The sequence below is a fragment of the Centroberyx gerrardi genome, chromosome 15 (assembly GCF_048128805.1).
Source record: "Centroberyx gerrardi isolate f3 chromosome 15, fCenGer3.hap1.cur.20231027, whole genome shotgun sequence".
NCBI classification, from domain to species: Eukaryota; Metazoa; Chordata; class Actinopteri; order Beryciformes; family Berycidae; genus Centroberyx; species Centroberyx gerrardi.
This window is the reverse complement of record NC_136011.1, coordinates 27,245,740-27,261,819: the sequence shown is the minus strand read 5'-3', so window position 1 is coordinate 27,261,819 and position 16,080 is coordinate 27,245,740. Positions and strand designations below refer to the sequence as shown.

The following is a 16,080-nucleotide window of genomic DNA, read 5'->3' as shown; positions in this document are numbered from 1 at the left end:
CCTTCCAATATCATGAATGTCATGAATGAATGAAAAAAGAAATTATTGCCATTTATGTTTTGACCAGAGTTCCTTCTTTGTCATTCAAGTAACTTGCGCTCTGAAATACTGGTTCTTTGGCTCCGCCCACTGAGGTTTAACTCAACCAATGAGATTATTTCTTCCTCTGAGAAATGTTTGCAGAACAATGCAGTGCAATCTGTCGCTGTGGCTCTGTCCCTGCCTCCCTGCTGCTGGCTGCTTGGCCTCCAGGACGGACGCATTAATCAGGGAGGCCGTCCTCTGACTGGAAGGCCCGAGTTCAGTCTGCCGTCAGCGAGCGGCCGCCCTGCTGAAGCGTCCTTGAGCAAGAAACCGAATCCCCACCAGCTCTCTGACCTCTGACCTCCCTGTGGAGCGAGACCAGAGAAAAGAGAATTTCCCCGTCGAGGATCAACAGATTATCAGAATTTACGATCACAATAATTTCGGTGACGTCGGAGCTGAAGCTTTCCGCCGTAAGTCATTGTGGATCGGAGGTGTGTGTTGCCCAAGACGAGACTCAGGTGTGTGTTGGAAGGGAGTCCGGCGTTGGTGACGTCTGTCTGTGCTGAGCCTGTGGGAAAAACAGCAGCGCCTCAGAGGAGAAGCCTGCTGTGTTGGTTTCCACAATAAAGCGTTTCTCGGTCTGAGGCGGTGGACACGCCCTCTGACTGTGGCTTCTCACGTCCAGCAACACTGAGAACAGCACAGACTGTCCCAACACATGCTGCTTCAGCCCTGCAGCCTAGTGAAGGACACGTGCTCACTTACAGGTGTGACCGAGTCCCAAGTCAGTCTCAAGTCTAAATGTAGAACAGCAAGTCAAGTCAGAACAAATCAAGAGTCCAGTATCAATTTAATATCTTAAAGAAAACTAAATATCTAGGACTTTTCAATGCAATATGGTTTTAATAGGATAAAAACTTGGTAAGAGCATCATGAGTTTGATTTCTATAATGAGTTTTAACTTGATACATGAAGAGAAGACTTGAGACTTGACTTGGGTTCTGGTGACTTGAGACTTGACTTTCAATCGAAGTCATTTACACAGACGACTGAATTTAAATTCTGTTTTCTGAATTTGTATGGAATGATTGAATTTATTGAAGCGTCTTTTAATCGGAGGAGCCCGTTCCCCCCCCCCCGACATCCAGACCTTCACCCGAGTTCAACAGCTGCATCAGATCCAGAGTTTCAACACAGACTCTGCGCTGACACACACACACACACACGTTATGTAATTATATACAGGAAATTTCTCACTCAGCCTTTGGACAGAAACAGCGAGGCCCGGGTTCACCTCAGGATGCCCATTTCTTTAAATAAAGAAGTGTTTCCACATGAGGAAGTTGTCACATCCAGCCTGCTGAGGAATCCGCGAGAGCAAATGCTGCAGGAGGGTTGCCAGTTCCAAACCTCCAGACCGGACCGGGAGCGGAGACGGAGACACACTCTTCCCTCTGCCCTTGAGCAAGGCACCAAACTGCAGCCGCTCTTCCCCAGCCTTTGCTAGAACTTCTGCTTCATCAGTATCTGTTCCTTGAAATATTTCTGAACTTTTCCGGCTACGTATGCATGTGATGCTTTAATATATGTGCATAAATGTAATATATCATTAATACGAAACCTGGGAATAGAGGGTAGTGTGGCAGTATGAGAACACTATTAGCTTCCAGACCTTGGGTGAATAGCAGTTGCATATTATTTTGTTTGTTTTACACTGTTTGGACTCCCAGGTGGGTGGAGTTAACTACATCCAAGAGCATTCAGATGTGAAAACAGCAGCCAGGTCAGCTGTCAGTCAGAGAAAAGTAAACCCTGCTAAACTGACTTTCAAATACTTTTCTGTGTTTCCTTCCTTCTTTCATGGTATTTCCCTGTGTAGCAGACTCCACCCGCCCGGTTCCTGTCGGGTAAAACACCATGAAAAGTATTTGCAAATACTATTTGACCCAAGTCTGTGGGCTAATATGTATTTTAACAGTAGATGCAAGTTTCTACTTCACTGCTATTCATGGGTTAACCTGCAGCCATTGTTCATAAAGGTGAGTGATATGCGTGTGTGCATGTGCAACCATTGTTTAGAGAGTGAGTGGGTGTATGTACATCCGTGTGTGTGTGTGTGTGATCTAGTTTAACACGGATGGCAGACACAGGACTCCATTCATGAGTCTTCCCCACAGTGCAGCAGGAGGAAGGACTGACAGCTCTCTATGGAGTGGGTGTGACTAAGTCTAGAAAAAAAAAAAAGTATTACACTGCAACTCTCTCACAGCGACGCTCAACCACAGTATGAATGGTGGAGCTGCAGAGGAGAACCCATCTGCAGCAATTAAGAAAGTTAGAGGGGCGAGAAAAAACTCGGTCCGGTCCGTTTGAACGGGACTTTTTCTCCAGTGCAAAGTTATGTTAGTGACAGAAAAGTGTGTTCAGGTCAAATCGGCGCAGAGAGCGCCTCGCAAATGTTGGCTTGAGTTGAAAAAAAGACACCCAAAAGTTTGTGCCTCGCCGCCTGTCGCGCTGGGTAAGTCCGTGCATTCATTTCTATTTGTGAATTAAACCTAAACAGTCCGAGTTCTTCTTCTGCAGCTCGCGGCGGCAGCGGCTCTGTTCACAGGTCCGAATGAGGAAGCGCTCTGTGTGACTTTTACTTTGATGACACTGCGCGTTCACTGAGGTCGAGCTTGTGCAACATGGCAACGATGTTTCGCGACTGTTTTTTTTGCATTTCAAGACGCGCACAGCAGTCAGACGGAGCAGCGCTGTGAACATGTGAGGGGGAGCAGCGGGGTTTGGAGACGGAGCCGTGCAGGGCGCGCTCATGCGTACTGGGCGGTTTGCAGAGATAAAAGGAAGTGTGCGGTGACAGAGAGAGATAGGAACCCGGCCTTCCTCTTCCTTTTTGTATTTTTTAAAAAAAGTTATTGAATGACTTGGCCTGAAACGGCTCCTCTCCAGCTACACCTGCTGCACTTCTCTGTTCTCACCGCAGTTGAGCCGTGATCGCGCAGCAGGCTCAGGCACGGTGTAGCCGCTTGCTGGGAAACTGAAAATAACCTTGACTGATCTTTTTATAGCACTGTTCCTTATCAGTGCATGAAGCCTGGTTAGTGAGTTGTCACCTCCTGGAAAGAGTCTTTACCAGAATGCAGTGCGCGTCACTGTAACGCTTTAACCCAACTTCTGTAGCCAGCGCGTTATCAGAGAGATGCTGCGTTCGGGTGCTGTCGGAAATACCCTAATTACAAGTGGAATGCGCACGAACGAGCCAACTGGCTGAGGGTGATGCTGCCTTCAAGTACTGATAGAAAAATCGTAATTATAAGTGGAGTGCACATGAGCAGTAAAACAAAGTGGGAGGCTAATGCTGTGTTCAAGTGCTGTTAGAAAAATTGTAATTAAAAGAGGAGTGCACATGAAGAGTAAAACAAAGTGGGAAGCTAATGTTGCGTTCAACTGCTGTTAGAAAAATTGTAATTACAAGAGGAGTGCACATGAAGAGTAAAACAAAGTGGGAGGCTAATGTTGCGTTCAACTGCTGTTAGAAAAATTGTAATTACAAGTGGAGTGCACATGAAGAGTAAAACAAAGTGGGAGGCTAATGCTGTGTTCAAGTGCTCATCTTAAGCTCGTACTTCTTCGTACTTCGGACTTATTGCGCATTCAAGTGCTTTTGTTAGAAAATAATAACAAAATGGACCCTGCAACAAACGCAGTCTTTTCGTTGTCTGTTGTATTTCGAAATCAAGTGGCACAGAGTTATTTTGTGCTGCAGTGGCAGAATGAAAATGCACATCGGACATATCTATACTGAATGATAAACAATGACATAAGTTATAATTTAATTAATAATAATTAATTAATAACATTTTACGATTAGTTGTTGACACAGCTTCCATGTCCTCGGGCCCTAAACGTCACATCATGGCAGCGTGTATCATAGAAAATTTGTCTTTCCTCATCTTATTGACTTCTTTGGGTTGTTGTTGCTCAACTCATAATGAATATAAACTATGAATTATTCTTCCTCCAATTAGTCATTTGTGTGTTTGTCCACCATGCGCGAAATCTCAAACCCAACGGACTGGATTTTGAAGAAACTTGGGGGAACGATGCACCTCACCACTGTGTTCTGGCATTTTTGAAGTTACTTTTATTGGCCCAAGGGGGGCGCTACAGTTACAGGTCAAAACAAGGTGACATATTTATTAATGATTGACGAAGTGATGTGAGACGAACTTCGTGGGGGACAAAATGTTTACTTTTGCCGAGTCACAATATTTCCAACAGTACTTGAAGGCAGCACCGCAGGTCCATAAAAGTGATTTCCTCACCTTGGCTTTCACTTATGAACCTGAATGCATTACTTACTTTTCTTTTTTCCTCTTTCCAAGAAATGTCTTGGTTTTGTTTTCCCAGTTCAGTTAAGGCTTACAGAAATCCCTTGAGGTTATATTAGAGTTGGTTAAGAACATTCATCCTTCGGTTTACTTCGCATTCTTCATTAAAACCAAGGGGCATAGCTAGATGCAAGCTAACTGACCAGTGAGCGATCAATCGATATCGAAATCGATAACTAAAATACAAAATGTCAATGTATGTGTCAATGCATTTACTGTTAACAGTTAATTCACAGCAGATCATTTCCTGTCTAACTGCCCATCATCATGTCTCCACCTCCTTTCTGCACTATACGGACACACACACACGCGCGTGCACACAGTATTTGCATCTTTAGGTTTAGTGTGTGTGTGTGTGTGTGTGTGTGTGTGTGTGTGTGTGTGTGTGTGTGTGTGTGTGTGTTTCATAATGAGTGGCATGGGACTTCCCTGTCCCTGCTTCCTCCATTCATGTGGCTGGAGACTGAGAACCATACAGCAGTGAACCCGGATATGGGCTGAATATTGATGGACAGACAGAGAGTGTGTGTGTGTGGTTCAGGGAGAGAGAGAGAGAGAGATTGTAAATGTGAGAGAGAGGGAGGGAGTGTGTGTGTGTGAGATAGGGAGGAAAAGAGTGACAAAGTGTGTCATAGCGAGACAAAGGGAGGGTGTGTGTGTGTGGGGAGGGAGGCGTTTGCATGTTTTATTTTTAAAACCTTTATTTAACCACGTAGCTGTGTGTGTGTGTGTGTGTGTGTGTGTGTTAGAGAGAGGAAGCTGAACAGAACAGTCATTTCCTCGTTCCTCTTCCCGGACAGCCATGGTGACCTCAGCAGCAGCGACTTCCTCTTGTCATTTGCACCATTTTGCATCCCCAACGACTTTAAATAAGTTTGCCTGGAGGATGCAAAACCAGCGCACCGCGTCCCACTGAGTCCGACTGTGTATCTGCAGCATGTTCGACACGACTGCTTACATGCAAATGACATGTAAAAAATATTTTGTGTCAACTCTTGAAAAATATTGACAAAAAATCTAATTGTGATTATTTGACAGAATATTGGGATTTAAACTGCGATTCACATCATCACCAGATCGTCTTGTCATAATTTCTTTAGAACTTTAAAATTGTTTTAAAGAAAAGTGATTTTCGTAAAGAAAAATCGATGTTAGTGTGCAGGATTTACTGAGTTTGGACACAAACTCTCTCTTAAGCAATTACTTGCAGCCAACAGGTGGTGACATCACCCGGCACCAAAGATCAGCCAATAGCAGATGTCGATTTCTCTCTTGTCCCCCTTGAGCTACGGTGGCCTGTAGTTGACAACAACAAAGTCACATTTTCCCGATAGAGAGGCGTGAGCTAGCTAATTAGAGCAGAGATCCAACAGAACCGTCTAGTGAGGAGCTGATATATCACCATGGCAACTACTGGAATAATAAAACCTTTGTCATTTCGGTTTTTTTGGCTGGAGAACGAGGCTTTTTTAGCTTTTGTAGCTGAAATGTGTCGGGACACCGCTCGCTTGTAGCGCCGTCCCTCCATCGCTGTTTAGCTGAAACCGCCAGTAGGGGGTGATGAGGTTTTGTACAGGCCAGAAAGTGAGTTTTGAAAGCCAGACTTCTGATGAACAACCCTGTCAACCCCCCCGCAGATATATAGATATATTTGTCATTTTGTGTTATGGGGCAGTGAAAACCTTACTAATTTAAAAATCCTTCTTGCTCCTTCCTTTCGTTCTTTTGCGTGTCCCGGCACAGAATGTCCTCTCAGGTATCACTGTGATATTCGGTCATCATATTGCGAGTCGAGCAGCATGGAAATAAAGTCGTAGCGGGAACTAGATGATTATAGGTTTGTCTGTGTTGAGCCTGCAGCTACAGTAGGCAAATGAAGGGAAGTGAAGATGGAGATGTTACTGAGGAGGAGGAAGGAGGGAGAGAGCGGAGGAGCTGGAGGTCTGACTCTGTGAGATCAAACTGAACTGCAACAAGCCTTCGGGTAGTTTCCCTTCAGTCAGCCTGCTGTCAGTGGGAGGAGATTTCATTCAGTGCTGTTCCTGCTCTTTATGTCAGTGTAATAAATGCATCAGAGAGCGAGAGAGAGAGAGAGAGAGAGAGAGAGAGAGAGAGAGAGATGCAAACCACAGGTGGCTCATTCAAATGAAAGTAAGCCTTGTGGCTATTTTTACAGGGACAAAAACAAATGAGTACACAGCATTTGCATCTCTCTCTCTCACACTCTCTCACACTCACACACACACACTCACACTCACACTGTATTCAGCTCTGAGTCATCTTATTGTCACAGGACTTGGTGGTTGAACAATCCGTCGTCCTCGTGGCTCCGATGCACATCCCGGCTCCTGGCTTCTGATTGGTCAGATTAGAACTGCGGTTAGATCGATATTTGCCAAAATATCGATCTATTAGCCGATATTGGCTTTTTATTAAAAATCAGTTATCGGACGGTCAATATCGTTCTCCTCCTATATGATGGATTAAATACTTATAGTATGATGCAACAATATCACACTGGTTCTCTATGGGAAACCCTTAAGCTGAACTGATCCTAATGTGATATTTTGAAGTATTCATGAATATGTAGTAGTAGTAGTAGTAGTAGTAGTAGTAGTAGTAGTAGTAGTAGTAATAGTATCCTGGGTTCCAATGGACTGTTTTAGTGTCCCATGATGGTCTAAATTCTGTTTCAAAGGCTTTTCCACCTTGACAAGTATAAAAATCTAAATATTTTAAATTTTTTTTGGCATGAAAACAGTCTTGAACAATATTGAACATTGACCTAAAATCGGCAGCTTCAATCCAGAAACAGCGGTGTTGGTATCGGCCTTCAAACATTCATATCGGTCAAACCCTAATCAGACCCACAGGAGTCTGCGGTGGCACAGGATTGGGCGTCGCCGCGGTGATAATCGGCAGGATTCCGGTCAGGTTCCCGTCTGAATCTTAATGAGCTTTTAATCAGAGAGCACATCAGACGTGAGATGCTCCGCTGCACTAACTTGACACACAACACACATGGTGATGTGCACAAGAAGCTTCACTGACCGGACCGGACAGCTCCACTTCCTCCTCTGTCACCTTTTTCCCTCTGAACCTTACGTGACACCTCTGTCGGGTCAAGACCTCGCATCTCCAAAATGTCAACTTTTCAGGAACTAAGAGCGGCAGCCTTGTGTTTAGCTTTTGAAAGTTTTCTACGAGCCTGAGAGTCAGAAAATGTCCTGCAGAGGAATCATGGAATCCTTCAGCTGAGATTAAAACCTGAAAATCACCAAAATTAGGTTTTTTTTTTACGAGGTTTTCATATAATAAGAGCGATAAGATTCTTTGGAAGCAGCAGTGTGTGTGTGTGTGTGTGCATGTGTGTGTTATGGATCTGTGTACCAGTGTAGGAGGGAATGTGTGCATGTGTGTGTGTGTTCCATGATTTGTGTGTTTGCAAGGGAGACTGTGCATTCCTGTGTGTGTGTGTGTGTGTGTGTGTGTGTGCACAGTGTATAACCTTCCTCCCTCAGGTTTGTTATTAAAGGGAAAGTGAAAGGAGTTGCGGAGCCTGGCGGAGCAAACTGACCTATCAGCAACATTCCTGCAGAGTCTGATCACACTGTTTCACTCTGTCAGTTAGTAACTGACACAACAGTCAGTTATTCACTTCACTTCTCTGGCTTTCTCATCACTGACTATCACTGAACCCCCACCAACAAGGTTTTATTTTCACCTCTCTCTCTCTCTCTCTCTGTCTCTCTGTCTCTCTCTCTCTCTCTCTCTCTGTCTCTCTGTCTCTCTCTCTCTCTCTCTCTCTCTCTCTGTCTGTCTCTCTCTCTCTCTTTCTCTCTCTCTCTGTCTGTCTCTCTCTCTGCCTGTCTGTCTCTCTCTCTCTCGCTCTCTCTCTGCCTCTCTCTCTCTCTCTCTGTCTGTCTCTCTCTCTCTCTCTCTCTCTCTCTGTCTGTCTGTCTCTCTGTCTCTCTCTCTCTCTCTCTCTCTGTCTCTCTCTCTGTCTGTCTGTCTGTCTGTCTGTCTCTCTCTCTCTCTCTCTCTCTCTCTCTCTCTCTCTCTCTCTCTCTCTCTCTCTCTCTCTGTCTGTCTGTCAGCAAGATATTTCAGAAGATCAGATTTTTGTGGCGATCCAGATCTGGGATTTCCGCCAGTAGACATTTTTTTGTTTTTTAGCCTTAACTATTATGCTGCGTTCAAGTGCTGCTGGCAAAGTCCTGAATCTGGGACTCCCGAGTGTTCAGCTGTGTTCATCCTGTCTCTCCTGTGTTACTGAAGGTTTTGAGCTCCAGATCAAAAGGGTTTGTGTGTGCACAGATGAATGTATTGTTCCTTTATGGAGCAAAAAGGGGGGAATCGTGGGATATTGGTCATATTGGTAGCATGTGGGGCATCATGTGTCTTCATATGTCTTGCATGTGAAATCAATAACGGTTGAGAAGAGCCAGTTCTAACAATAGTAACTGTAAGTGCTGCAGCCTTGTGATCGCAAGGCGTCGTTTTGTCTAGGAAGAGGTTTGTCTCTGTGTTTATGAGCTTTGCTGGAGCGATGCCCCTGTAGAGAGCTGCAGATACACTTGTATCGGCCTTCTCTCCGTGCATGAATGCATGAATAAACCCTTTGATGATATAGACGGAGGACTGGTGGTGTGCTTTGTACAATAATTCAGTGAAGAACCGAGGAAGATCATCAAAGAACATAGAAACTGTTCCTCAAAGACAAACAGTAAAACAATTATTGTTCAGTTTTATTCAGTGTTGGTGGAGGTTTGGACTTTACTGGAAGCTGCTGGTTAGACAGTGTGATTACTCATGTTCAGTCCAGGCCGTTCAGAGAAACTGCACTGACTCTACCAACAACGACAGCATCCAGTCTCATATCTCAGCCGGCTCCTGACAGTTATCAGTATTTGAAATTTGAAACAAGTCCACTTCCTGAATTGACTGCACTGAAGATGAACTGCTCTTGTCAGGCCTGCAGCAGTAAAGAGCGACACCCTCACAGCACACAAAGGTTTCTGCTAACAGGTTTTTTTCTCCGACCAGCGCCGGTTTCCAGTCAGAGCCACTGGTTTCCAGTAAGGGCCTGTCAGTGGTTGCAGGTGGCAGAATAGAGGATGTGAGACGGCTCTTTGTTTAGACGTCAGCGAAGGGTTAACTGTCTCACCCTGAGGTCTCACCCTGAAGTCTCACCCTCTGCACGTTTTGGTAACTAACGGCTGCCTCAGGCGCACCGTAAACTCTACCAGTGTGGTGTTTTTAGTCAGAGTTACTGGTTTCCAGTAAAGACCTGCAGCCAGCGGCTTCACAGCAGAGGAAGTGGTGGTGGCGGGGCTGAAACTCCTCGAGAAAAACAACAAGAAACAGGTTTTCACTCGACGGTTGCTGGTTCAATTCTAGGCCTCGTCTTCATGTAAAATAGTGGGGGCTTTTTTTGCATTTTTTGCTTCACATGCATCTACAAATTTAAATGTTTTGCATTTAGCAGATGCTCTTATCTAGAGTGAGTACAACAGTAGAATAAGGAGCACCAGCATTACAAGCCGTCAGTAGTGAGGAGGTCAAAGGTCAAGCCGCAGCACCAATAAGAAGTAAATCTTCCTGTGTGCTGCAGCTTGAGGCGGTGCTGCTGCGCTGCCTGATCATGCAGTTTTCATAATTCAGTCTTAAAAATGGAGCAGACATGACGTCCTTTATGTTACAGAGTAGAGTTTGGACAACAAGGAGGAAATGGACAATGAAAATTCAGAATTGTTTCTGTCAAAAAAAATAACAAGATTGAGCTTTAATAAGGTTTTAATATTTGAACAATAATCTGTTTCTGTATTTAGTTTAAGACATTTTGCTTTGAGTGTGACTGGATGTTGTGTCTCTATCATCCCATGCAGTACATGAGGTTACAGCGCCACTTAGTGGAGATGGAGAGACATCACATTTAGTGCAGACAGACACTCCCTGCACTGCAGCATGGGTCCTGCTGGTCAACTGGTGCAGCATACTTTACAGATTGTCACATTAAAACAAAAGAATACATTTTTATTATCATTATTATTAACTGTATTTACATAGCAGCCTTTAAAAAACAGTTTACAAAGCGGTTTAAAGAGCGTAAAAGGAGAAATACATAAAAACAAGTAAATAATATCATAAACTATGAAGGATAAATAATCCATCGAAGCACCATGCTCTTTCAGCGATGTCATGCTTCACTTTTATACAGTTCCACACATTCAGACTGGGAGCTGCCCAGTACAGACACAGTCTTCTAGATGAGACTGTGAGGAGATGCTTTATACCAAAGAGAGGAAAAGATCTAAACGCTGGTGAGTCCAGCTTTCTCTGCTGCTGTCACTGGATTTCATTCTGAGGTTTTGATTCGTTGCCTCCTGTTGGGCTCAGGAGAGTCCAGACTGACGCCAGAACTCATTTGGGCAGACGGGGAGAATCCGCTGTGTGTCAGTTGGAGCGGACGGGACACAAGACGTCTCTGTTGCAGCCCCACTTTGTTTTTTAAGCTGATAAGACGGTGTATTTTTACATGAAAATATTGCCTATAGTGCCTTACCTTTAACACCAGCTAGAAGCCAAATGCTGATATTTTTTGATTGTGTTTGTCCACTCTACCAAACACTGTGCAGGTAACCAAGCATGACTTGGAGTTACCGTTCTATTCTGGAAATCTATTTGGCTATTACATTTTTTTATTTTTTTTTACAATTTGTCAATACTGAGTTCACTTTTCAAAACTCTACACACAGTTTTTGCACAACAGCGTTCTATGTAAACCAAACTGTGAATTTTTTTTTTTTTTGCTTTGACACAAAATGCACAATTTTCAAAATGCTTGAATTCATTTCTCACTCAAACTCAACCACCAGCAAACCCGTCTGTATCTACAGCCCATTTTGCAAATGTTTACATAATCTTTTCAAAACTGTTAAATTCAAGTTCAAAAATGTTTGTAACCACTTGTGGAAAAACTGTAAAAACAAAGTGAAAGTGGCTGAAAAATGTTGGAGATTTACCAGGCTGCAGAAGAAAACAGTTGCTTTGCTGCCCTGAGTGTTAAAGTAAAAATAGTTGTAGTTCACTGTTTCTACCAGAAGGTGGCGGCATTTCCACATCAGCATCAGTTCAGTTGCTGCTGTTTCCTCATGTTGTGTGTTGGAACGGATGATCCCTGTGTTTCTGCCCTCCAGCACATCTTCACTGCACTTTTTCAATGTCCGTCATTTTAGAGGGTGAATGAGCCTCGTCTGAAGCCCCGCCCCCCTGGGAAATAGGGAGGTATTGATTGGTTGCTGGGTGTCAGCTGGCCGTATTGATTGGCAATATCCAAGACAACAATGGAGGAGAGCAGTGAGAAGCAGCCAGGGTTTGGTTCACACAGGGAAGACAGCATTAGGCTAATTCTCTGTGTGTGTGTGTGTGTGTGTGTGTGTGTGTGTGTGTGTGTGTGTACTTGCTTCTGTCTATCTGATGTGTGTGTGAGAGAGAGTGTATCTATGTGCATCTATGTATGTTTGTGTGTTTGAGAGTGAAAACGAGAGTGTGCGTGCATGTGCTCGGCCTGTTTGTCTCTTTATCTACATATCTGATGAGTGAGTGTGTGTGTGAGAGAGGTGATGAAATGTGTGTGTGTGTGTGTGTGTGTGAGAGAGAGAAAAAAAGAGTGTCTGTTTGTGTATCTGTTGAGTGTGTGTGTGTTTGTGCATCTGTGCGTACCCGTCTGCCTATCCATGTATCTGATGAGTGTGTGTATGTGCGTGCAGTGCTCTGTTTGTGTGTGTGTGTATGTGAGAAAGAGTGTGTTTACAGGCATGAATGTGTGTGTGTGTGTGTGTGTGTGTGCGCGTGTGTGTCCCACAAAGGACTCCAGTACAGCTCCCATTGTAGTGAATATTGATTGACCTGACCAGTGAGTTTATTTTTAAAGCCCCATATTATTATTCAGCTTTCGTGATTTTGCTCTGGCTCAAAATCAGGCTCAAAATCAGAATAATGTTCTTTATGATGTTTGGCAAATAAATGTAGTTTAATTGAATTAGTTATTAAGTACTTACAGTTATGGCTGGGCGATATGGATCAAATCATATTGAGTTTTTTGATATCGATATATGGCTCACGTATGCAAAATCACATGTGAAATAATCAAGTTAATGCTCATCCCATTGAACCGAATGGTAATGTCAAGTATGATGTCAAACAAAACTGAAATTTTCAAATAATATTCTTTTTAAAATGTTTCCTATCTCATTTTGTCAGAGTTTTTAAATAAATGTAGCTTGTTATCATCAGTTCAGACAGCAGAACTGTGCGTCACCATGTCAAAATATCTTCACACTACGATATGATTCCTCTGAAAGACGATAAACGATAATTATCACCCAGCCCTACTTACAATACTGGACCCTGATTGGTCAACAACTTCATCACAAAATAGTGCGTTAAACATCACACACTGGTGATATCCAGCAGTGTGAGAGGAGCTGAGGCCGGACTTTTCCTTTTTTATTTTTTTATTTGGTGTTTCTTGACTCAGTTCTGGACACCTACAGAGCTTCAACCTTGGTGGGCACACTCATGCATGAATCAGAGTGAGAGCACACACACACACACACACACACACATACACACACACACACACTCTCAGACGTTACAACATTCTCCCACACACACGACCACACACATTATCTCATACACAAATCATGGAACACACCCATAACCACACATAACCTCCAACACTGATACACTAATCCCAAAATGCAGAGATGTGCACACACACACACATTCAGTCTCAGTCTCATACACAGCTCATTGGACACACACACACATTCCCACACACACACACACACACACAGGGTCACCCCCTCTCTGTCTCGTCTCGCCCCCGCCCGTCTGTGTGCGTTGGCGGGCTAATCAGAAACACAATAGCGGGCCCAGTCTACCACCTGGGAACTAATGGTGTTTAGACTGAATGCAGAGATGAGTCAGTTCCTCTGCTAGACCGACCGGACCCTCAGGCTGCGGGGGCGGGGGGGGGGGCGCTGATGGAGGGAGGGCTGATGGAGGGAGAGGAGGTGGCGAAGGGAGGATGAGGGGGAGAAGAGACATGGATAAATGTATGATAACGTGGCTAGGAAAAGAGGGATATGTGGAAAAGACAGTCGTGGCGTAGGTGTGGAATTTCTGGAATATCATGGAAATCCAGACAGGGAGTCTCAGGGAATTAGATAAATTCAGCGGGGAATCACAGGATGTTACAAATGGGTGATATACAGTACAGCTGATATACAGAGTAACTGCACTCCCTCCTGTTTAATGGTCCGCAGCACTACTGTATATGTCTCTGCACCAGTACAGGACAGTATTTCTGTAGATTTATTCTAGTCGGTGATTAAAGTGATTCTGATCCTAAAGGACGGAGGGGGGGAGTGTGGTTTAGTTTTGAGGGGATGGAGAGAGACGGATGAAGAGACAGACTGATGGAAATGTTGTGAACTGACAGTGGAAATGTTCTACTGAAATAAAATATCTTGTTAAAGGGCAATTTCACCGGGCTACCAAACACAATCCAGATGTACTGCTGGCTGCAGTGCATCTGGACCGAAAAATGAATTATGAAGACTATTATTCTGAGGGAGAGAGGAAGAGAAAGAGAGAGAGAGAGAGTTTGAGAAATGCTGTCTCAGTGCTGCATCTGGTGTGGGAGGAAGAGGGGGATGGAGTCAAATGGAGAAAGAGAGAGAAATGAGTCGAATGGAGAGAGAGAGAGAAATAGAGCGAGACGGAGTTTCCTCTCTCGCCTGTTTATGTATTTCTTCTCAACTTGGACAGATAAGTGGAGATAGAGGAGAGGTTATTAATATTCATTTCCGGGCACATCCTCATGGCAGAGTGTATAGTGGAGTGGAGTTTGCCTCTTCATGCATATGGGTGGAAGCTGTAGTTGTGACCTCTGTCTGTCCAACATGATAAAGGTCTAACAGGACAAAAATGATACCGAAATTACAGTTAAAAATCAAAATATTCATAAAACTATCATGCTACAGAAAACGCAGCGCAACAACATGAATGCTTCGCTGAAATCTGGTGTGTTTATTTACTGATTCACATGAAGAAGAACTTTTTTTTTTTTCCAAATCAGCCATGTTGCACCAAACCAACAAATACATTTTTCTAGATTTCATCTTTGTAAAGTTGTCAATAACTGTGTTGATAAAGGCTATAAGAGTCAATTAGCGAGTGTGCTGTATGTGTGTGAGACCTTGAGAAAGTGTGTGTTTACAGGCATGAATGTGTGTGTGTGTGTGTGTGTGTGTGTGTCCCACAAAGGACTCCAGTACAGCTCCCATTGTAGTGAATATTGATTGACCTGACCAGTGAGTTTATTTTTTTTAAAGCCCCATATTATTATTCAGCTTTCATGATTTTACTTTCAAATCTACAAATCTGGCTCAAAATCAGAATAATGTTCTTTATGATGTTTGGCAAATAAATGTAGTTTAATTGAATTAGTTATTAAGTACTTACAGTTATGGCTGGGCGATATGGTTCAAATCAAATTGAGTTTTTTGATATCGATATATGGCTCACGTATGCAAAATCACATGTGAAATAATCAAGTTAATGCTCATCCCATTGAACCGAATGGTAATGTCAAGTATGATGTCAAACAAAACATTTCACCAAACCAACAAATTCATTTTTCTAGATTTCATCTTTGTAAAGTTGTCAATAACTGTGTTGATAAAGGCTATAAGAGTCAATTAGCGATGGAAAATAGTCGATGATTGTTCATAATGTGCTTATTTACCTTTTTATGAATAATGTTTTACCGATATTACTACAGTACATTCCAAGGGATTGTCTACATTGTTGGCCATGGGTGGCCAGGCACCCACAGCACCCAGTCAAATTGTGTTTAGCCTGCTGAGTCACCGGGACGTCCGAGGAGAGCGAGGGTGCAGCGGGAATCGGGCACAAAGCTGAAAAAGGTCGCCGCAGATCTACAGATTGGACACAGAGCCATTATCAGACCACAAAACCTGATACAGCAGGGGGGGGGGCGGGGGCAGGGGGGGGGGGGGGGGGGGATTTCCAAAAACCGAACAGCCATTTTTACGCTTCCACCACCCAAATTATTACATTCACTGATCCAGAGGGACTTAGAAAAACTCACAAGCAACCAAAAATAAGGACTTGTAAAGCTCAGGATTTTAGCGTCCTTTGCCCTTTTCCTCCGACCGTATAACGTGAGAAGGAACGCCGGGAAAAGAAACAGAACGGGAGCCGAGAGGAGAGACGGAGGAGAAACTGGAAACCGTTTCAGTGGGAAGTTCAGGCACTTCCTGAACAGACGAGGTTTCGGTCTGCGACGCGAGACGAGAAGCGACTGATTTTTTTGGAACAAACCGGCAGCATCTGATTGAATTTCCCACCCTGCCGTTCACATGCAGACTGTGGGAGTGCAGCTCCTGTCTGGTGAGCTGCTGTAACGTCACTCCTGAGTCCAAATACACTTACGCTTTGCCTCAGAGTGTGTCAGAGGAACGACTGTCAGCTTATTGGACAAGTTGAAAGAGAAAGAGAGAGGAGGAGGAGGGGCTGTGCTCTGTGTCTCTTTGTGTGTGTGTGTGTGTGTGTGTGTGTGACAGAA

General features: G+C 43.9%; 1 long non-coding RNA gene across 1 annotated transcript in view; it reads left to right on the top strand.

Annotated features, from left to right (window-relative positions):
• The first annotated feature begins 2,326 nt into the window (after positions 1-2,326).
• LOC144542359 (uncharacterized) overlaps positions 2,327-16,080 on the top strand; it is a 73,288-nt gene continuing 59,534 nt past the window's right edge. The window contains exon 1 of the long non-coding RNA XR_013507210.1: positions 2,327-2,545. This is a non-coding gene — a long non-coding RNA (uncharacterized LOC144542359). The remainder of the gene's footprint in view (positions 2,546-16,080) is intronic.